The sequence below is a fragment of the Schistocerca nitens genome, chromosome 5, assembly GCF_023898315.1.
Source record: "Schistocerca nitens isolate TAMUIC-IGC-003100 chromosome 5, iqSchNite1.1, whole genome shotgun sequence".
In the NCBI taxonomy this organism is placed as follows: domain Eukaryota; kingdom Metazoa; phylum Arthropoda; class Insecta; order Orthoptera; family Acrididae; genus Schistocerca; species Schistocerca nitens.
In genome coordinates this window covers 565,013,353-565,036,682 of record NC_064618.1, presented here as the reverse complement: position 1 = coordinate 565,036,682, position 23,330 = coordinate 565,013,353, and positions in this window count along the sequence as shown.

Below are 23,330 nucleotides of genomic sequence, written 5' to 3'. Positions count from 1 at the left end.
CGCTCGTAAGCTAAGACGCTCCTTGATGTTGCCTATCTTGCGCATGGACTACTCAGTTTGTATATTTTGCTTATTTTTTTCATAGTTCCACACAACTTCTTCCTGTTTTCTCGATTGATCTGTGTGCAGATTTTCAAGGCCTGTCCCTGTGCCAAATTATAAGTAAATCTGAGGGGGGTGCGATGGGGAGGTTCCCTTGTTAGTGTCTTGTTTCCTAATCTAATTCCCTCAAGATCGCATTATTTAATTCGACTACAATTCATTACTCTTGTTTAACTGTTGTTGATATTCATCTTAATAACCTTTTTCAAGACACTATCCATTCCATTCAACTGGTGTTTCAAGACATTCTCTATCTCTCACAGAATTACAATGTCATCGCCCAGTCTCAAAGTTTTTGTTTATTTTCTGTAAACATTAATTCACTTTACGAATTTCTCCTGCGTTTCTTTTACTGCTTTTTCAATGTATAGATTGAATAACATGTGTCACTCCTTTCTCAACAACTGCTTCCTTTACATCTTCTTTGGCTTTTGTAAGTGCAGTCTGATTTCTGTACGTAATGTAAATAACCTTTTCCTCGTAGTGTTTTATCCCTGCTATCTTTAGAAATTTTGTGTAAATAATTCGTCTTAATTTTGCTATCAGACTACTTGCTGAGTACCTGATGTTACCCGAGTACGCCTTTATTCCAGTCCATCTCCTCCTCCCCCCTTCTCTCTGGGCGCCTCCTCCATCCCTCACCGTCTGTTTACACACCCCCACATCCCACTCTATGTCCATGTACTCCACCCACCACTCTCTGTCCTCTATCTGCCCATTTGCTACTCCCTATTTCAATCCGTGCGTCTGTTTCGATCTCCTCTATCCTCCCCTCCTCCTCAAGTCCTCCTCAGTTCCTCTCCTCTTCCCTCTGTTCATATCATCCCCCTTTCTTTCTGTGCACTTCCTCTTACACCCTCTCTATGTCAATTTCCTCCTCCAACTGTCTACCTCCTCCTTTCCCCTCTATCCACCACCTCCTCCTGCACGTTTTTTCCTCCACGTTACCGCCCTCCCGCCAACAGTTGCTGGTTTTTACCCCCACAGTATTTCTTTCCAGGTAGAAATTAATATGTTTATCAAGTTTGCTCGAAGTAGATCCATGGGTTAAGGTGGAGAAAAAAAATTTCACACATATCTGTACCGGTATTTCACTTATACCTCTAGCGAATTTCGTCCTTCAGTTTCGTTTTCAGCACCACCATGTTTATGACTTCTTAGCTTCTGCACTGTGTGGCTACATCTACATCCATATCTATATCTACATGGATACTGTGCAAATCAGACTTACGTGCCTGGAAAAGGGTTTATCGAACCATCTTCACAATAATTCTCTACTATCGCAGTCTCGAACAGCGCGCAGAAAAAATGAACACCTATGTTTTTCGGTGGGATCTCTGATTTCCCTTATTTTATTGGTTCAAATGGCTCTAAGCACTATGGGACTTAACAGCTGAGGTCATCAGTCCCCTAAACTTAGAACTACTTAAACCTAACGAACCTAAGGACATTACACACATCCATGTCCGAGGCAGGATTCGAACCTGAGATCGTAGCAGCCGCGTGGTTCGGGACTGAGGCCCCTAGAACCGCTCGGCCACCGTGGCCGGCCCTTATTTTATTGTGATGATTGTTTTTCCCCTATGTAGGTAGACGTCAATAAAATATTTTCACATTTGGAGGGAAAAGTTGGTAAGTGCAATTTCTTGAGAATATTCCGCCGCAAATAAAAACGCCTTTGTTTTAATATTGTCCACTCCAAATCCTCTATCATGTCCGTGGCACTGTCTCCTCTATCTCGGGATAGTACAAAACGTGCTGATCTTCTTTGAACCTTGTCGATGTACTCCTTTAATACTGTCTGGTAGGGATCTCAGACCATGCAGCAGTACTCCAAAAGAGCACGGACAAGCGTAGTATAGGCAGTCTCTTTGGCAGATCTGTTACATTATCTAAGTGTTCTGCCACTAAAACGCAGTCTTTGGTTTCCCTTCACCCACAACATTTTCTATGTGTTCTTTCCAATTTAAATTGTTAGTTCAAATGGTTCAAATGGCTCTGAGCACTATGGGACTCAACTGCTGAGGTCATTAGTCCCCTAGAACTTAGAACTAGTTAAACCTAACTAACCTAAGGACAACACAAACATCCATGCCCGAGGCAGGATTCGAACCTGCGACCGTAGCGGTCTTGCGGTTCCAGACTTTAACCCCACGGCCACTTCGGCTGGCAGTTGTTAATTATTGTAATTCCTAGGTACTAAGCTGAATTTGCGGCCTTTAGATTTGACTGATTTCTCGCGTAACAGAAATTTAACGGATTACAGTGATATAATTTTGTGGGTGCATCCAGCGGTATGTGTAGATTCTCTCTCCCCCCGCCCCCCCTTTCGCTCTCTCTCTCTCTCTCTGTATCTCTCTCTCTCTCTCTCTCTCTCCATCCGAAGAAGCCTCGGGCCTTGGAAGGCCCAACGGTACCGACCGACCACCGTGTCATCCTCACTGTTGTGCGTCACCGAATGGGGTCAGTATATTGCTCTCCCGGCCATTATCAATTTTTCGTGATCGGAGCCGCTACTTTTCAGTCAAGTAGCTCCTCAGTTGGCCTTACAAGGGCTGACTACGCCCTGCTTGCCAACAGTGCTCTGCAGACGGCGCCACTCACCCAGGTGGATACCGCCTGTGAATAGACTTCGTAGTAAACAGATACATGAAAACATCATGCAGTATGTGGAAATTTTTGACGTCATATCTCCTGAACCATATGCCGTATAAAGATATATTTTTGCAGGTACATTCAGTGATATACAAGACTCTGTCCGATAGTAAAGAAGTAATACATTAATAGGTCAGGCCTGATGCGGCAGTTTTACTGCATGAAGAGCGAAAATGCTCCTTTCTTCGAATTACAGGGAGCATCAGCGAGAGAAATTCTCGGGAGAGTCTGATATTATATGTAAACTTCATCTACATCTACGTGATTACTCCGCTATTCACAATAAAGTGCCTGGCAGAGGGTTCAATGAACCACCTTCATGCTGTCTCTCTACCGTTCCACTCTCGAACGGCAAGCGGGAAAAACGAGCACTTAAAATTTTTCCGTGCGAGCCCTGATTTCCTTTATTTTATCGTGATGACCATTTCTCGGTATGTAGGTGGTGCCAACAGAATGTTTTCGCAATCGGAGGAGAAAACTAGTGATTGAAATTTCACGAGAAGATCCCGTCGCAACGATAAACGCCTTTGTTTTAATGATTGCCACTCCAGTTCACGTATCATGTCTGTGACACATCTCCCCTATTTCGCGCTAATACAAAACGAGATGCCCTTCTTTGTACTTTTTCGATGTCATCCGTCAGTCCCACCTGATGCGGATCCCACACCGCACAGCAGTACTGCAGAATAGGGCGGACAAGCGTAGTGTAAGCAGTCTCTTTGGTAGACCTGTTGCACCTTCTAACAAGGGAACCTCCCCATCGCACCCCCCTCAGATTTAGTTATAAATTGACACAGTGGATAGGCCTTGAAAAACTGAACACAGATCAATCGCGAAAACAGGAAGAAGTTGTGTGGAACTATGAAAAAATAAGCAAAATATACAAACTGAGTAGTCCATGCGAAAGATAGGCAACATCAAGGACATTATGCGCTGAGGAGCGCCGTGATCCCGTCGTTAGAGTGAGCAACTGCAGAACGAGAGGTCCTTGGTTCGAGTCTTCCCTCGAGTGAAAATTTTACTGTCTTTATTTTCGCAAGGTTACGATCTGTCCGTTCATTCATTGACGTCTCTGTTCACTGTAATAAGTTTAGTGTCTGTGTTTTGCGACCGCACCGCAAAACCGTGCGATTAGTAGACGAAAGGACGTGCCTCTCCAATGGGAACCGAAAACATTTGATCGCAAGGTCATAGGTCAACCGATTCCTCCACAGGAAAACGCGTCTGATATATTCTATACGACACTGGTGACGGCATGTGCGTCACATGACAGGAATATGTTGTCGACCCACCTAACTTGCACACTTGGTGAATGGGTAAAAAGATTCTTCTACCTTACCCGATTTAGGTTTTCTTGTGGATGTGATAATCACTCCCAAAAAAGTGATGAAAATATAAGAGTTTGTCACATAAACTGCAACAAATGAATGCAGCAGTTTCACAGTCGCACAGTTTTCCCTGTGCTCTGTCAAAACATATGTTTTTTTACGTTTTCAAATGTTTCTGTGTGTAGACCGTCAAATCCTGCATATGTCCAAGCAAATCTGAACATGGCCTGGAATTTTGGAGAGCGAAGTTGACTATGTGTGAGTGCCTGAACTTTGACAATTGTCTGAAACTAAAAGAAATAAACTTTTCACTCGAGAGAAGACTTGAACCAAGAACCTCTCGTTGCGCAGCTTCTCACGCTAACCAGGGGACCACGGCGCTCGTAAGCTCACACTTTCCCTGATGTTGCCTATCTTGCGCATGGACTACTCAGTTTGTATATTTTGCTTATTTTTTTCATAGTTCCACACAACTTCTTCCTGTTTTCTCGATTGATCTGTGTTCAGTTTTTCAAGGCCTGTCCCTGTGCCAAATTATAACTAAATCTGAGGGGGGTGCAATGGGGAGGTTCCCTTGTCAGCAACCTTCTAGTACTACACCTCTTGCCGTGACTATGTTTTGCTAAATGCTTTCGTTTGGCTGTCTGCTTTAGGATCGGATACTGACTGGGTGAAGCTGATGAAACACGATATTAGCGAAGAACACAGTGTCGGTTATCACATGTATATAAATATATTCTGACTGTTACTGTGTGCCACAATTACATTCTGAAATTGCACTGGTGTGCAAAACTTAAGGAGGAAAATAACTTTCGCATGATGTTCCAGTACCAAGTAACATATCTCTATGAAACTTGGATCATACGTAGATAGAACGGCTACAGTGTACTACAGAAGGTGACTGAAAAAAAAAATGTGCAATGATAAGAAACGAATGACACTCCTAATCAAAGGCAATAATTGTACTGATAACTTATGACGGTCCGCCGGACATTACAAAAGACGCATCATGTTTCTTATTGTAAGTGTTCTGCCAATGAATCGCGGTCTTTGGTTTGCTCTACCCACAATATTATCTATGCGATCGTTCGAATTTAGGTTATTTGCAATTGTAATCCCTAAGTATTTAGTTGAATTTACAGCCTTTAGATTCGTGTGACTTATCGCGTAATAGAAATTTAGCTGATTTCTTTTAGAACTCATGTGAATAGATTCGCACTTTTCTTTATTCAGGGTCAATTGCCACTTTTCGCACCATACACATATCTTATCTAAATCAATTTGTAAATCACTAAATAGTCTCATTTTCAAATATTGGATGAAAACAGGAATGCTGTTTTCGCGTTGTGATCTAAGCCCCGTTTGTACCCCCATCCCCACGCCTTTGAAAGGTTGTTGGTTCGTGTCCCCACAGCCCATAGTGGTTCTTCCCAAACAGTAAGTGATACATAGAGAGGTTTGTCGAAATCGATCCAGTGGTTTAGGAGGAGATGTGAACATGTATACCTAAATACGTACGTACATACATATATACATTTTTATAATACTATGTATTAAAATATTAAAGTGGTGGAAAGGAATAGGAAAGGAAATGATAAGAAATATGCTCAACAGTAGCGAAAAGAAGCACCGGCCACGGCGTGTGGTAGCGACGGGCTCCCGCGATGGTTCCCGCGCGCCTCGTCCAGCCCGCCTTCTGGTGTGATGCTGCCGCCGCGCACGCGCCGGCCGCCCGTCGGCGATGACCGATACGGCGCACGCAAACACAGAGCGCGAGATGTGGCAACCGCCGCCGCCTTATCACGGCCGACATGTGGGCCAGTGGGCCGCAGATAACGCTCGCCGTGCAGTCTGCCGCCGTGGCACGTGTCCGCGCAGTAGCGGGACAACAGCGCAAACTGCCAGACAGCCATTCAGCCGGTTCTCGCTCGGCTGCAGCACATATGAGGGGGGTTCGATAAGTAAAGCAACACTTTTTTTCCATCCAATTTCTTTTGCAAAAAATGCGGAATTTGTTATGCGATATTGTAGGATATCCACGCGTCAGTCCCTATAGTTTCACGAAGGTCCGATAGATGGCGGCGCTCTACGTAGCCTTGAAAATGGCGTCTGTAGCAGAGATACGTTCCACGGGACAGAGCTGTCACTAAGTTTTTTTGGCAGAAACCCACACCATCGCAGATACTCATACGCGCTTGCAGAATGTCTACAGAGACCTTGCAGTGAACAAAAACACAGTGAGCCGTTGGGCGAGGTGTCTGTTATCATCGCAACAAGGTCACGCAAACCTGTCAGATCTGCCACATGCCGTCTGCCTGCACACAGCTCTGACTCCTGCAATGTTGGACGCTCTATTCGAGGTGATCGACGAATCGCAATAAAACACCTCGCTGCACAAGTATACGTGTCGTTTCCTAGTGCTGACACTCGTACACCAGTTGGGGTTCTCAAAGATGCGTACCCGCTGGCTTCCACGCCCTTGGGAGAGTCCTTAGAAAGTGTAGTCCATCAACAATGGAGGTGGCTTACAAAACACTCGTTCGACCTACACTTGAGTGTTGCTCATCAGTGTGGGATCCGTATCAGATCGGGTTGACGGAGGAGATAGAGAAGATCCAAAGAAGAGCGGCACGTTTCGTCACAGGGTTATTTGGTAAGCGTGATAGCGTTACGAAGATGTTTAGCAAACTCAAGTGGCAGACTCTGCAAGAGAGGCGCTCTACATCGCGGTGTAGCTTGCTGTCCAGGTTTCGAGAGGGTGCGTTCCTGGATGAGGTATCGAATATATTGCTTCCCCCTACTTATACCTCCAGAGGAGATCACGAATGTAAAATTACAGAGATTCGAGCGCGCACGGTGGCTTTCCGGCAGTCGTTCTTCCCGCGAACCGTACGCGACTGCAACAGGAAAGGGAGGTAATGACAGTGGCAGGTAAAGTGCCCTCCGCCACACACCGTTGGGTGGCTTGCGGCGTATAAATGTAGATGTAGATGTAGATCTAACAAAAGACCATAAAGAGCAATGAAGGGCCGCTTGTGCGTAATTGCTTGCGTGTAACGAGGTTGATTCTGACAATTTTCTTGCCGAACATCATCACAGGCGGTGAAATATGGGTTCACCGCTTCGAAACGGAAACAAAACGGCAATCCATGGAGTTTTCTTATGGTTTTAGGGCGCAAAACTGCTTCGGTCATAAGCGCCCATTCTGTGGCTTAGGGAAGGATAAAAAACCGAATGGGAAATCAGCAGCAACTGGAGCGAAACTCAAGAAGGAGGGAAACTAAAAAAGGAAGGGAATCTTAGAAAACTACTATTGAATGGGGTATAATATTCCCCAAAAAAGATCTTCAAATGGAAATTCCGTGTGGCTAGGGCCTCCCGTCGGGTAGACTGTTCGCCTGGTGCAAGTCTTTCGAGTTGACGCCACTTCGGCGACATGTGTGTCGATGGGGATGAAATGATGATGATAAGGGCAACACCTAATCCCTGAGCGGAGAAAATCTGCGACCCAGGCGGGATCCAGAGGAATGCCACAGAGATGCTCCCCAAGTGAAGCAAGTGGAGGCTGTCCTGCATCCGGTGGACCACAGGGCAGACGGGATAAAGAGCTTGGAGGATGGAGTGTGGCACCTCATAAAGTCACGGCGACGGTCTTCTGGAACTCTGAAAGGTTTATTCTGTTCGACGTCCTCCATCACGGTGCAATGATCAACTCTGAAGTGTGTTGTGCTACACTCAGGAAACTCAAGAAACGTCTTCAGCGTATTCGTCGCCACAGAAATTCAAATGAACTTCTCCTTCTCCATGACAACACGAGGCCTCACGCCAGCCCGTGCACCTGAGAGGAGCTCACAAAACTCCACTGGACCGTTCTTCCATCCACTGTACAGCCAGGAACTCCATCTATTTGGCCCGCTGAAGGGCGAACTCCATGGGAGGCAGTACATGGATGATGGATGCAGCAAGACGTTGTCTGCAACTTCGACAGTAAAGTGGTGCGAGGCGGGCATACAAGCCCTCCCAGTAAGGTGTCTTTGCACTGCACAGAGATCATGTGGTGCATAGGGTTTTGTAGCCAGAAGAGTGGGTAATAAATGCATAGGGTTTTGTAGCCAGAAGAGTGGTAATAATATGGTATATTGGAATCCTGAATAAAACTAACCTGGTTTCAGAAAAACAATGTCTTGCATTACATACGGTACAAGCCATGCATTGGGTACTCCATACGTGCCCTAATTTATCTTATTTTACCTACGTGGACTGTACGCGAAAAGTACGTAGGCGACAGCAGACTCGTTCTGTAAACAACCTAAAATTCATGTTCTCTAAATTATCTCGGTTGTGTCTCTCGGTAAGAACGTCGTCTTTCCTCCAGCAATTCCCATTTGAGTTGATGATGTATCTGCGTAATACTTGTGTGCTGATCGAACCTAATGGCAACAAACCTAGCAGCACGTCTCTGAACTGCTTTGATGTCTTCCTCTAACCTGATTGGTGGAGATCCCACACCCTCGAGCATTACTCAAGAGTGGCTTACTTTAGTGTTCCATATTAGGTCTCTTCTACAGCTGACCTACACTTTACTGAAATTCTCTCAATGAACCGAAAATTCGCCTTTCCTGCTACCATCCTTACATGCTCGTTCCATCTCATACCGCTTTGCAACGTAACGCTCAGGTATGTAAACGACGTGAATGTGTCAAGCAGGACGTTAGTAATGCTGCATTCGAACAGCAAGGATTTCTCCTACTTATCCGCCTTAACTTTTGTAAAGCTAGCTACAGTTCATCACACCAACTAGAAACTCTTCCCGGGGCATCTCATATCCTCGTATAGTCACTTAACGGCGATAGCTTCTGGCACATCACTACTTCATCAATAAACGGTCACAAATTGCTGTTCACACTGTCCGTCAGTTCATTTATATATACCGAAAATAGTAGCAGACCTATCATACTTCTATGGGGGCACTCCGGACGTTACCCTTGTCTCTGATGAATGATCGCCGTCGAGGCAAATATACCGGATTCTAATACTTAAGTAGTCTTCGAGCCACTCATATCTCCGGGGACGTATTCCGTGCGCTCGTACGTTCACTAACAGTCTGCAGCGAGGCACTGTGTCAAACGTATTCCGGAAATCTAGGACTATGGAATCTACCTGGTGCCCTCCATCCGTGGTTTTCAGGATAGCGTGTGGGAAAATGACAAGCTGAGATCCACACGGGCGATGCTAGTTTGTGGACAGAAGCTTTCTTGTCTCAAGGAAATTTATTGTATTCACACGCATAATATGCTAAAGAATTCTGCAGAACACCAGTGTTAAGGATGTCAGTCTGCAATTACGCGGGTCCGTAATTTTATAATTCTTATCCACAAGAGTAACCCTCGCTATTTTTCTAGTCATTTGGAACTTTGGGCTGGGCGAGACATTCACGAAAAATACAAGCTAAGTAAGAGGCTAATGCCGTATAGTTCTCTCTGTAAAATCGAATTGGGATTCCACCCGGACCTGGCGGCTTTCCTTTTAACTCTTTCAGTTGATTCTCCTCACCAGGGATTCCTCCACATATGAGTCTATGCGACGATCAAAAGACAGTACGGTTGTACGATCCTCCTGCGTGAACGCTGTCTTAAACGCGAAATTTAAAACTTGAGCTTACTTTTTCTGTCTTCTGTTGTCACACCAGACTGGTCGACGAGCGCTTAGATAGAAGCCTTTGACCCGCTTAGCGATCTTATGTAGCCCTTCACGTCATGGTCGTTTCAAGGTCGTGTTGGGCCCTTAGCACTGCTAAACACCTAGATCCCTATTTACCAATATGCATTCACTTCTTTTCTTACTTGTTTTACGTCGACATAAGCTGGACCTACAGGATCTTTCGTAAGATATGAAAGGGAAGGAAGATACCAGCTAATTGTAAAATGGTTATCACAATTACAATTTTCAAGAAGGTGATAGAAAGAAATGTTGTTAATATACGGAATCAACTGTAATCTCCAGTGGAAAAATTTTGCAAAAGTAGAGCCTAAGATCGAACACTTTACTTGAAGAAACTCTCGTGGAAGAATAGTATGAATTCAGGAAGGCAAGATTTACAAAAGATTTAATTTGTGGTCTATGAATACAACAGAGACCTATCGTCAACCTTCCTTTATTAGAAAGCGTTTCATGTCGTGAACAGGAAGCATTGACGAAAAATGGAATACAGGATAAGGTACATAGGCTGAAAAATTTGTACGAAGTTATTCACAGTAAAGTCAGAACTGACTGAAGCCCTTGGCGTAAAATCTTCGTTAAGGCAAGGAGGGATTCTGTGTCCTCCTCTTACTATTCTACTGAACGAGATCCAGAGAAAATCACACTAAGCTATCGGAGATGAAAAAGTGAAATCCATGTTGTTTAGTGATGAAGTATGTCTTTAGGGCATTGCAAGGTAGACCCTCAAGATCAAATAAACACCTGAGCAGAAGCTGCTATAGTATGTGGTCTAATTTTCAGCCAGGAGAAAAGTGAGGTGATAGTGTTGAGAAGATATAGGCAACCAGTGGGCCATGTCGGATTGGAGGGGAAACATCTACAGCTGAGCCATCCTTTTAAATATCTCTGATACTGGTTCTACAGGCAAAGAAATCACTCAGAGTATTCAAGCAGATAGTAACTTCCTGACTTCCATCTAATAGTTCTACTATGGAACAAGAAGGTATCACTAAAATGTAAGAGAGGCATCTATGAACCATATCACATGCTCATTTCGACATATGATTGTGAAATATGGACCGTGGAAAGTAAAGAAACCAGCAGAATTCAGAAAGAAGAGATGAGGTTTTTTTTTTCTTAGCACAATCAGAAAGACACTGAGGGTTAGAATCCGAAATGAGGAAATCCGAAAACAGGCTCAAGTCGTAAGGCTAGAAGACAAAATAACTTCCCATCACCTGAGATGCTGCGGACATATGCGACACATGGATGCTAATAAGCTAACAAGACTAATAATGTGAAAGACCTAGACCAAGACTCACGTACAGGGATATGGTGAATCCTGATATCGAGGCTCTGGGACAGCGTCGGAGTTTAATGCGGTAACTCTTGAATAAGCTTCGTCTGTCGGCCCATGGAATAGGATGGAACGACGTGGGATATGATGATGATGATGATAAAAATGGAAGGTTAGGTCTATTAAAAGTTTGCTTAACTGACTCAAGCACTGACTTAAAAGTTAAAAATTCTCTCTCCATGACTACAATGAAACAAAATTTGGGGACCTCTTCCTACATTGAAACTAGCTAAGTGACCAGTGCGTTATAACTCTTCTTTTTCATTTAGAGGCAACAGCAAAGCAATCACGTTTCAGGTTTTTTACCATCTCTCCAAGTAGAAATGACAACTGCCCGCCGTTCCAGGCGCTGACTTCTACCTATTAATTCGAATATGATGAGGGCTTACGCTATAAAGTCCAATTCATCGTATTATCACTATTTAAGTTATGTGAAAAGCCTTCCGTCATACAAAAGACATCTATAACTAAAAATACTTCTTAGAATGCACGGAACTGAGACAGTGTAACTCGGTCATCTAGCCAAAGTTCCTTTATGGAGCTGAAACAGAAAGACTGATCTGATCCACCATAGGTGATTTGTGAAAGCCTGTGACTGTGGAACAGTGGGTTTGCTTGTAAATAGCTTTCATACTATCAGCCACGATATTATTTTTTTTATATTTTACAAGACGTGTTTTTGGAAACGATTCTCATTTTCAAGTACGTTCTGTGGTGTCACTGCCAGACACCACACTTGCTAGGTGGTAGCCTATAAATCGGCCGCGGTCCGTAAGTATACGTCGGGCCCGCGTGTCGCCACTATCAGTGATTGCAGACCGAGCGCCGCCACACGGCAGGTCTAGTCCAGAGATACTCCCTAGCACTCGCCCCAGTTGTACAGCCGACTTGGCTAGCGATGGTTCACTGTCTACATACGCTCTCATTTGCAGAGACGACAGTTTAGCATAGCCTTCAGCTACGTCATTTGCTACGACCTAGCAAGGCGCCATATCCAGTTACTATGAATATATTCTGAAACAGATAATATTGTGAATCATGTCTCGTCAAGAGCGACGTTCATCATTAATGGATTAAAGTTAAGTATCAAACTAATTACGTCCTCATCAGTAAACACTTCCGGGCTAAGTTGCCGTGGTCGATCTGTAGAACTTCTTCTCCCTGACGTTTCGTTCTCAACTACGGAGAACATCTTCCGAGGTGAGTCAACAACTGGCTGCTAGGAGCTCGGGCCGCCACTTATATGGATATCGTAGGGGGCGCCACCACACGTCACGTGGCGTCGGTGTGCAGCTATCTCTAGCTATCGTCTGTTCTCTCCATTGCAGGTAATCGATTGTCACGTGATTGATGCAACGTCGACCGCCATATCTTATCCAATTTTAACCCTTCTTCTTTACGATTAAAATTGTATTGATGTTTGTGGATTTCAATTGCCTCTCTATACATACGTGTATAATAGTGCGACGTCCTCGCTAGCACGCTTGTTTCACCAAATTTTATTTCGTGATCTCCATCCTTAAAAACATGTTCCGCTACTGCCGATTTGTCGATATGTCACAAGCGACAGTTTCTTTTGTGCTCCGTCAACCATGTATTGATGCTTCTTTTTGTAGTTCCTATGTATACCCTGCCACAACTACACGGAATTTTATATACCCCTGGGGTGGCTAGGGGGTGACGAGCATCTTTTGTTGATCTTAGGCATTCACTAATTTTCTTAGTAGGTCTAAAAATGGTCTCTAACTGAAACTTGGCTAGTACTTTCCCAATGCGATCCGTGATATTATGGATGAACGGAAGAAATACTTTTCCAGCTGATGGTTGGTGCTGCCTCCTATTTTTAGGCATTTTTCTATTTGGGTGAAGTGCTCGGTTAATCTCGTTTTTCGTATAACCATTTTTCGTAAAGGCCATTTGTAAATGATTTAGTTCTTCTTGTAAGTAGCCTGGTTCACAAATATTATTGGCCCTATCCACTAGTGTTTTTATGACCCCCCTCTTTTGCCTAGGGTGGTGGTTTGAGTTCTTATGGAGGTAGCGATCAGTATGTGTACCTTTCCCGTAGACCTTATGGCCTAAGGTCCCATCCGCCCGTTTGATAACTGATAAATCCAAGAAGTTAAGTTGTCCATTCTTCTCCTTCTCCATAGTAAATTTAATCTTTGGGTTGATGCTATTGAAGTGTACCAGGAAATCATTCAAGTCTTCTTCCTCATTATCCCATATTACAAAGGTATCATCCACATACCGATACCACTTCGAGGGGCTTTTTTTGGCCGACTGCAGTGCTTGATGTTCAAAATATTCCATGAATAAATTCGCAATTGCGGGACTTAGGGGGCTTCCCATGGCTACCCCATCGATCTGTTCATAAAATTCACTATTGTACTGAAAATAGGTCGAGGATAGACAGTGTTGGAACATGGCTACTATATCAGTAGGGAACATATCGGCTATATGGGAAAGAGCTTCATCAACTGGAACCATCGTGAACAAAGACACTATATCAAAACTGACAAGGATGGCATTAGGACCAACAGTAATTTCCCTCATTTTTTTAATATGACTCTCAGTTTTGCCTATGTAACCTTACATAGGCAAACTGAGAGTCATATTAACAAACTCTCTACACTTCATTGAGAAATTGAGGGAAATTACTGTCGGTCCTAATGACATCCTTGTCAGTTTTGATATAGTGTCTTTGTTCACAATGGTTCCAGTTGATGAAGCTCTTTCCCATATAGCCGATATGTTCCCTACTGATATAGTAGCCTTGTTCCAACACTGTCTATCCTCGACCTATTTTCAGTACAATGGTGAATTTTATGAACAGATCGATGGGGTAGCCATGGGAAGCCCCCTAAGTCCCGCAATTGTGAATTTATTCATGGAATACGTTGAACATCAAGCACTGCAGTAGGCCAAAAAAAAGCCCCTCGAAATGGTATCGGTATGTGGATGATACCTTTGTATTATGGAATCATGAGGAAGAAGACTTGAATGATTTCCTGGTACACTTCAATAGCATCAACCCAAAGATTAAATTTACTATGGAGAAGGAGAAGAATGGACAACTTAACTTCTTGGATTTATCAGTTATCAGACGGGCGGATGGGACCTTAGGCCTAAGGTCTTCGGGAAAGGTACACATACTGATCGCTACCTCCATAAGAACTCAAACCACCACCCTAGGCAAAAGAGGGGGGTCATAAAAACACTAGTGGATAGGGCCAATAATATTTGTTAACCAGGCTACTTACAAGAAGAACTAAATCATTTACGAATGGCCTTTGCGAAAAATGGTTATACGAGAAACGAGATTAACCGAGCACTTCACCCAAATAGAAAAATGCCTAAAAATAGGAGGCAGCACCAACCATCAGCTGGAAAAGTATTTCTTCCGTTCATCCATAATATCACGGATCGCAATGGGAAAGTACTAGCCAAGTTTCAGTTAGAGACCATTTTTAGACCTACTAAGAAAATTAGTGAATGCCTAAGATCAACAAAAGATGCTCGTCACCCCCTAGCCACCCCAGGGGTATATAAAATTCCGTGTAGTTGTGGCAGGGTATACATAGGAACTACAAAAAGAAGCATCAATACACGGTTGACGGAGCACATAAGAAACTGTCGCTTGGGACACATCGACAAATCGGCAGTAGCGGAACATGTTTTTAAGGATGGAGATCACGAAATAAAATTTGGTGAAACAAGCGTGCTAGCGAGGACGTCGCATTATTATACACGTATGTATAGAGAGGCAATTGAAATCCACAAACATCAATACAATTTTAATCGTAATGAAGAAGGGTTAAAATTGGATAAGATATGGCGGTCGACGTTGCATCAATCACGTGACAATCGATTGCCTGCAATCGAGAGAACAGACGATAGCCAGAGATAGCTGCACACCGACGCCACGTGACGTGTGGTGGCGCCCCCTACGATATCCATATAAGTGGCGGCCCCAGCTCCTAGCAGCCAGTCGTTGACTCACCTCGGAAGATGTTCTCCGTAGTTGAGAACGAAACGTCAGGGAGAAGAAGTTCTACAGATCGACCACGGCAACTTAGCCCGGAAGTGTTTATTGATGAAGACGCCGGCCGTGAAAACCTACATGGAATAATTACGTCCTCTTTCTGAATTCTAATTCCTTGTCATGTTCCAGACCTCACGTCAGTATAGTTCTTCCCTCCTCACGCCAGCCAGCGTGAGCTAAAACGCGTGCGTTTCGGCCTCCAATAGTAACACGGTGTTGGCTCATCTGCCAACACAACACGTTCTTCCCTGTGTTCTATGCCAGTTTTACGTAATACTTTTGAGGTGTGAGGTCTTGGTTAGTTCACTGACTTTACTGGTAATACATAAGAAATAGGCAATTTTTCGTTGGTTATCGATATTTATATCTAGTTAGCGGCGATATTTGGAAGAAGTTGCACTTACAATTATCTTATGGTCGATTTGTGCCGAGCCTCACACATGTTAAACATCACACACAATTTTATGTGCACAGTAAACATTGAGAATAAAAAAAAATGGCTCTGAGCACTATGGGACTTAACTTATGAGGTCATCAATCCCCTAGAACTTAGAACTACTTAAACCTAACTAACCTAAGGACATCACACACATCCATGCCCGAGGCAGGATTCGAACCTGCGACCGTAGCGGTCGCGCGGTTCCAGACTGTAGCGCCTAGAACCGCTCGGCCACCCCATCCGGCATCGAGAATAGCTTCATAAACAAACAATTACAAAGATGATTTTAGATGTAGTCGACAGGAACAATGATACAGATCTTTCACAGTGTATGATGTACTTCTGTAACAGGATATTTATCTTAACTATCTGGATCATAATTTGCTTGTATCTATTTTACAATGGTACTTAAATTTCTGTGTTACTGTTTTTATTTGGTATACTGTTGAAACATCTGAAGAAATTCACTTTCAGGATTTTAGTTTAATATTTTATCTTCAGGTATTTTGTAATAGGAATATATCTCCAGTTCTTCCAACAGATTCATTTATGCCGTTTATTTAGTCGGTGGTGGACTTTTATTTTACTCTACTTTTCCAAAGTGTGTGTGTTTGTGGTTATTGCTGATGTTGCGTGTCTGTTGCGTATGTTAATCTCCTCTGCGTATCTGTGGAGAAGCAGTTTAAGTTTGAGTCTTTCTTCACTTTGTCTTGGACTGTGTCAATCACGGAAGCAGTATAATCATTGCCAACTGCAATCTGTTTCACTATGTTTATTTCCTGCTGCACGTTTTCTTGGTATAGGTATAAGTAAATTAGATAGAAGTAAATTGTGATCCAGACCGTTAAGATAAATACCCCGCCAAAAAAGCATAAAAGACTTCGTGGAAGGCCTATAACACTGTCTGTCTCTTACAACTAAAAACTGTTTGTTTGTGTAAGTTATTCTCGATGTATACTGTTGTATCCAGATGGAAGAATATACGACTACATTGTACCTGCTACTAGTTAAGGAGGAAATAGTTGTTACTATTTAAGTATAGTAGAACAGAAGATGCGCAGAACTTCCCGATGACGGTAAGTATGCTACATGCAACACATCACCTTAATGAAAGTTGCAAATTATTTGACGTATAAAGAAGCATTCTGCGAATATAATCATCATTAATTGCTATTTTTTCAGTGTTTGTATTCAATTTAAGATCCAATTATAGTAAGACCTGAGTTTCTCCCGGCTTATACAATGTTCAAATAACTTAGGATAGTTTGTCAGCTGAGTTGGCCAACCTTGCGGTCACCTTTTCGTTAGAATTGTTGTAGTGATAGACAGATTAGATATACGTTGAGCTATCGACCAACTGTGCACCGGCTGAGTGATGACAATACCGAGGCGACACCGACGTCTACGGCCTTTTTGCCTTAGACAGGGAATGTTTGGAAGAGCACTGGTCGCATTTTGTGGAAACATGATGCGAGATGCGTTTTTCTTCCACTATCTAAGATCAGGGTCCTTTAAGGTTACACATAGGATGATCTTGATTTGTGTAAGGCGCATGTGTACCGTATTCATTGCAGTTGTGGTTTGTCATATATTGGTAAGACTATAGGGACTGTCAAGGACCGCTGTACTGAACATAAGCAGCATACACGCATACAATAGCCGAGCAAGTCCGCCACTGCAGAACATTGTCTTGGATCCCTTCATCCTGTAGAATATAGCAACACGGAGATTCTGAAACGCACTTCCATAGAAATGATGGTTTTGTTTAAATTCTGCATGGAATCCTGTCTCCCTTCTCATAAAAACAGAGGGGCAGGTCAATGCTTACACACCCGTTGGTTATTAATTTCACTATCGATAACTTCTGACGTCAGTCATATTTGGTTTGTGTATGGCGCTAGTGTTTTCAGTGTGTGTGTGTGTGTGTGTGTGTGTGTGTGTGTGTGCTTGTGCGTCTGCGTGTGCGTTTTATTTTTCGGTGTTTGTCTGTAAACCGAGGTTTTAAATTCCGTTGCATAGTGCTTACTTGCTGCAGCTATGTTTGAAAATGGCAGTGTGTGTTACTGTCGAAATCTGTCGTTGTCGACTACGTCACCCAGTTGCATTCCCGTAAGTTATTTTAGTAGTTATAGTATTAAAATGCGCTATAATTGACAAAGTTATTATCTGCGAGAGTACTTCGCTTCTAGAAAATCCTATGCTCCTGCGTAGAGTACTGATTCAGTGTGAAAAAGATGGAACGAAAAGATCATGGCTTATTGAAGAAAATAGACCAGCAATTGGGTGATATGCGGAGAAAAATCTAAACCACGTTATGAAGACCATTTTTCGTCTCTTAATTTTACGCTAACTTTAAATCTTTGGAACTCACTAGACTTTCTGGTTGCCCCCGGTAGCTGAGTGAAAAAAAAAAAAAAAAAGTGGTCAGCGCGACAGATTGTCAATCCTAAGGGCGCGGTTTGGTCGGAGATTTTCTCCACTCAGGCACTGGGTGTTGTGTTGTCCTAATCATCATCATTTCATCCCCATCAACGCGCAAGTCGCCGAAGTGGCGTCAAATCGAAAGACTTGCACCCGGCGAAAGGTCTACCCGACGAGAGGCCCTAGTCATACGACTACACTTTCAAGGGCTTCTCCATTGTTCAGCAGTTTCCCTGTATCGCCGCTCGCCAGCTGTCACAATCATGGAAGTCTTCCTCTTGCAGATCTTTCTCATCATTCCAAGTACTCCGAGTCCCCATTTTAATCTCAGCCGTTCACGTTTCCCCCTTCCTGGCGGATACCATTCCGGGATTGCCTTTAGCTATCGTCCTTGCTCCAGGAGGAGAAGGAGGGGACTAGTGTTTAACAAGCCGTCAACAACGATGCCATTAGTGAAGGAGCACAAACTCGGATTAGGGAAGGATGGAGTGGGAAAGCGGCCGTGCCCTTTCGAAAGAACCATTCCGAGATTTTCCTTAAGCGAATTAGGGATATCGCAAAAAATCTAAGTCAGGATGGCTCGGGTTTGAACCGTCGCCCTTCCGAAACCGAGTCCAGAGTGCTAACCACTGTGCTCCTTGCTCCATTCGCCGTACATCGTCATACCATTGAAGAGCCCTACTCTCAGTTCTTTGCACGATAATCGCTGGAACTCTTGAATAAAATTGGTCGTTGGTGGTCTGCATTTCTTTCCTTCTTTGTATCTGTCTCGATAAGCGGTAATTTTGAACGAAAATTTTGGAATAACCTCTCCGTTCTAAGCTTCTGCCAAAGCTTCTACCCCGATAAGTGGACAGGTCGTGTGGGACCAGTTGCTTGGCCCGCCAGATCTCCGGATCTTAACCCCTGGACTTTGGGGCCGTCTGAAGGACCTCGTGTAAAGGGCTGCAATTAAGAAAGTAGCACAAATACAGCAGCGAAGTGAAAATCACTGTACAGCAGTGCAGAATGAGATGAACGGACCCTGCAACATTCCGAGAGCGGTAAGAAGTAGAGCACGTCACTGTCATCGTCTACATAACATTTTCAACATGTCCCGGGATAACGTGCAGTACATAGTTGAGGTGAATTATGGATACCTTCGTGTCGTTGCTTTCTGAGAAGAATAAATTTTGAATTGTTTGTGTTTCACTTGTGATCCCCACTCTGCTGCATAGCTCTGAAGTAATTCAATTTCAGTCAAAAGTTTATGTAACGGTTTTATTTTGATCCATACATTACATCCACGAAGTGTGTGCAGCTACTTTTGAATCACCGTTTATATTCTCGAACAAAGTGATATAAGCAGTTCGTTTGTTCATGCCGATAACTCGTTGCGCCACCTTCCACGATTGCACTCCAGTAAAATTAATAACTGTTAAAGATAACCGACGTTAAGGACTATGGCACAAAATGAAATCTAATTAGTCATCCAGCTCAGGTGCATTTTCATGTGATGGCAGAGACTACACGTTACTTGAGGAGCAACCATTCTGTTTACGGAACAGGTTTTCTAGTATATGGCAATGCCACACATCTCTCTCTCTCTCTCTCTCTCTCTCTCTCTCTCTCTCTCTCTCTCCACCTTCTCCAACCTTCTTCATCACTGTCTCTATCAAAAAGCATATTTGCAAGAGAGAAGAGGTTGAAGAATAGCAGAAACCAGAAAATTAAGATCAAGCTAAAGTGGTACAGTAGTACTTATGGTATTGTCCACCACCGCTATTGGAGACGGTCTTGCAATGAACTGTAGGAGATTCGTACCTGAAAAAGACAAGAGACGTCACGAAATTAGGGTAGAGTAAAACTTCCAGCCTTTTCTCAAAGAATAAAAAAAAATTCATATCAGGTAGTAAACATTGATATCATCACAGCATATGTCACATTAAGCATAATTTTATACTGATTATTTTCCTCTAATATTCAACAAAAGAAACTTTTAGTACTACTCAGAGCATTTTTAGAGTGTTATTTTCAGTCTCGTGTTTCCCTAAAATTTGTCTAGCGATTTGAAAGAGCGAAGGAGGTGCCCTGCCAAGACTGAGCTGCATTCTTCTATCGTTTTTAAACAATCAGCTCAAAAACATTTGAATAGCACCCTAGAAGAACGTCGAGCAGACAGTGATTTCGGCGATCACATAAAAAACATTTATGCCGTCCTCAGTAGCAATCAAAAAACAGTACACTCTGTGGAGAACAAGGATTTATCACACAGCCAGGTGAATTAGTGTTATCGCTGTACTGGCGTAGTGAGGAAGCTTTCAGTCTAAGATTTCGCAGCGAAGGCCAAAATTTACCATTTAGATCACGTACGATGCAGGTGGGACTCCGTGTCCCTCCGAAAGAAATAGCTGTCTAGATATATACAATACTAACACCATGAATATTTTAAGCGAGTGGGCTAAAGTTTTACAGCGTTCACCTTCTGCCCACTATTCTCACGTCATAATGATAATTCTGGAAGGAGAACAGGAGATCATGGAAAGGAAGTCAAAGCTGTTATGAAACACTGTATGCGATGTTGTACTTTGACGTAAGTGCGGCAGCATGAAGAGCAATACCTAGCTTTCCTCACGATTTCTCGTTTGAGTCATTAGTACGGTCACGAACGCGGCAATATTTTCGAGAGGGCATACTGAGAAACGGGTTTTCTATCCCTCTGCTTTCATCACTTAAGATGCCAAGTGTATATTGTGTTGTTTGGGTGACTGAAATGCACTGAAGGGTCAAAGAAACCGGTATAGACATGCGTATTCAAATACAGAAATGCGTAAACAAGCAGAATACGGCGCTGCGATCGGCGGTTGTTAGATCGGTTTCTGCTGCTACAATGGCAGGTTATCAAGATTTAAGTAACTTTGAACGTGGTGTTGTAGTCGGCGCACGAGCGATGGGACACAGAATCTCCGAGGTAGCGATGAAGTGGGGAGTGTCCTGTACGACAGTTTCACGAGTGTACCGTGAATATCGGGAATCCGGTGAGACATCAAATTTCCGATATCGCTTCCGTAAATTGATGCAGATTTCAGTGATGGGACAGCAACGAGTGTCAGCTTGCGAACCATACAACTAAACATCATCGATATGGGCTTTCGGAGCCGAAGACCCACTCGTGTGCCCTTGACGACTGCACGACAAAGCTTTACGGCTCGCTTGGGCCCGTCAACACCGTTATTGGACTGTTCATGACTGGAAACACGTTCCCTGGTCGGACGAGTCTCGTTTCAAATTGTATCGAGCAGGTGGACGTATATGGGCATGGAGACAACCTCATGAATCCAAGGACCTTACGTGTCAGAAGGGGACTGTTCAAGCTAGTGGAGGCTCTGTAATGGTGTGGGGCGCGTGCAGTTGGAGTGACATGGGATCCCTGATACATCTAGATATGACTCTGACAGTTGACACGTACGTAAGCATCCTGTCTGATTATTGGCATCCATTCATCTTCATTGTGTATACCGACAGACTCGGGAAATTCCAGGAGAACAGTCCGACACCCCACACGTCCAGAATTACTACAGAATGGCCCCCGTAACATTTTTTCTGAGTTTAAACACTTCCGCTGGCCGCCAAACTTTCCACACATGAACATTATTGAGCATATCTGGAAGCCTTGTTCAGAAGAGATCTCCACTCTCTCGTACTCTTACGTATTTATGGACAAATCTGATTCATAATGTCAGCTCCCTCCAGAACCATTTCCGACGTTAGTCGAGCCCATGCCAAGTCGTGTTGTTGCACTTCTGCATGCTCGAGGGGGACCTACACGACATTAGGCAGGTGTACCAGTTTCTTTGGATTTTCAGTGTATATTCATGTGCAGTGTAACTTAGTACTTGCGTCGTGTGGATGATTACCGAAATGTGGGGTAGCGACGTAATGAAAGCCAGTACCAGCACATAGAGCCTACTAAGTTTCAAACCCCACCAGATTCAGTAATGCCATGTGTTTCCTTAAGAAATACAGCTTGCCTGCAATAAGTTACATGCCATCATTCCAGGATATAGCGCAGAGACGTATGAAAGGAAAAAAAACAGTTTAATTAACTGTCGAAAAAGTAGTCACTGAAGACGAAGCACATGTGCGGATTGGGGGAAGGTTGTGGATGATAACTGCTCGTGTCCTCTTCGATGGAATCATGCCAACATTTGTTGTAAGCGATTACGCGACCTACAGGAAATGTAAATGTGAGTGGCTCAAGAGGGATTTGAATCATCGTTCTCCTGAATGTGAGCCCAGCATGAGACATCTCAGATTCTAAATCTGAGAGATCTCCTACATGTTTCACACAGTCGTGGAGAGGCCTTAGGAAATGTTTCATCTTTGCCTTACACTGGAACAGTACCGAATTATTCAACTGATGTAAAATCCAATAGCAGATTCGTATAGAAGGGGGATTGCGAGAGTATTAAACGAGTTGGAAAACTTAATAAGAAAATTTCTCCATAGCATCAATTTTGCTTGGATTTTAGACCCGCTGATATATTACTGATCACATCATAATGTCAGAATAAATTTGAAGCCACCCATGCATATTATATACAATAGGCAAGATGGCGCCAGCCGTTGAACGAAAAAGAACCGTTTCATTCAAACTTTCTTTTTAGCCATGTTGGCGCTAAGGGAGACCTTTCTTCTCGATCTGATCGAGTGTTGCCACTTCAGAACAGAGCCTGGAAGTCGACTCCGCCGCACCGTATGTGAAGCAGTAGGAGTCAGCGCTAGAGGTGGGCCGCTCACAAACGAATGAGCCCCAAGGAATGGGCCACTAAAGTGAAAGACCGAGGAAAGACTTCTAAGGAACGGTCGATCACCGTTTACTTCGGTTACGGTTGGTCTCTTTCCCGGGAGCGGTCGTTCACATCGATCGCGGTTGGTTTCATTCCCAGGAAGAGTCTTTCACTCCAGTCGCAGTCAAGAGATCAGCCGTTCACTTGGCGTTTCGGCAGTCTTGTTCCCGCCTCAGACTCATTACCTCACTCAAGTTCTTCAGCTCCTCGTCTCCAACTCGTATTTTGAACAACTGTAGAACACACATTTATCAGAAGGCAAGTTGTTTTTTGTTTAGCAATTAAAACGAGCAGCCACTATTTTTTTATTTGCAGATTTTTTGAAGTATCATCTCCTTGGTTTTAAGATAGTTCTTAATCATTTTTTAATTGTAGTGTAAGAATGTTAGCGTAAAACGTGTGATTTTTACAGTTCTTCCAAAAAATAACGTGACGGTTAAGGAAGTCTTATTTT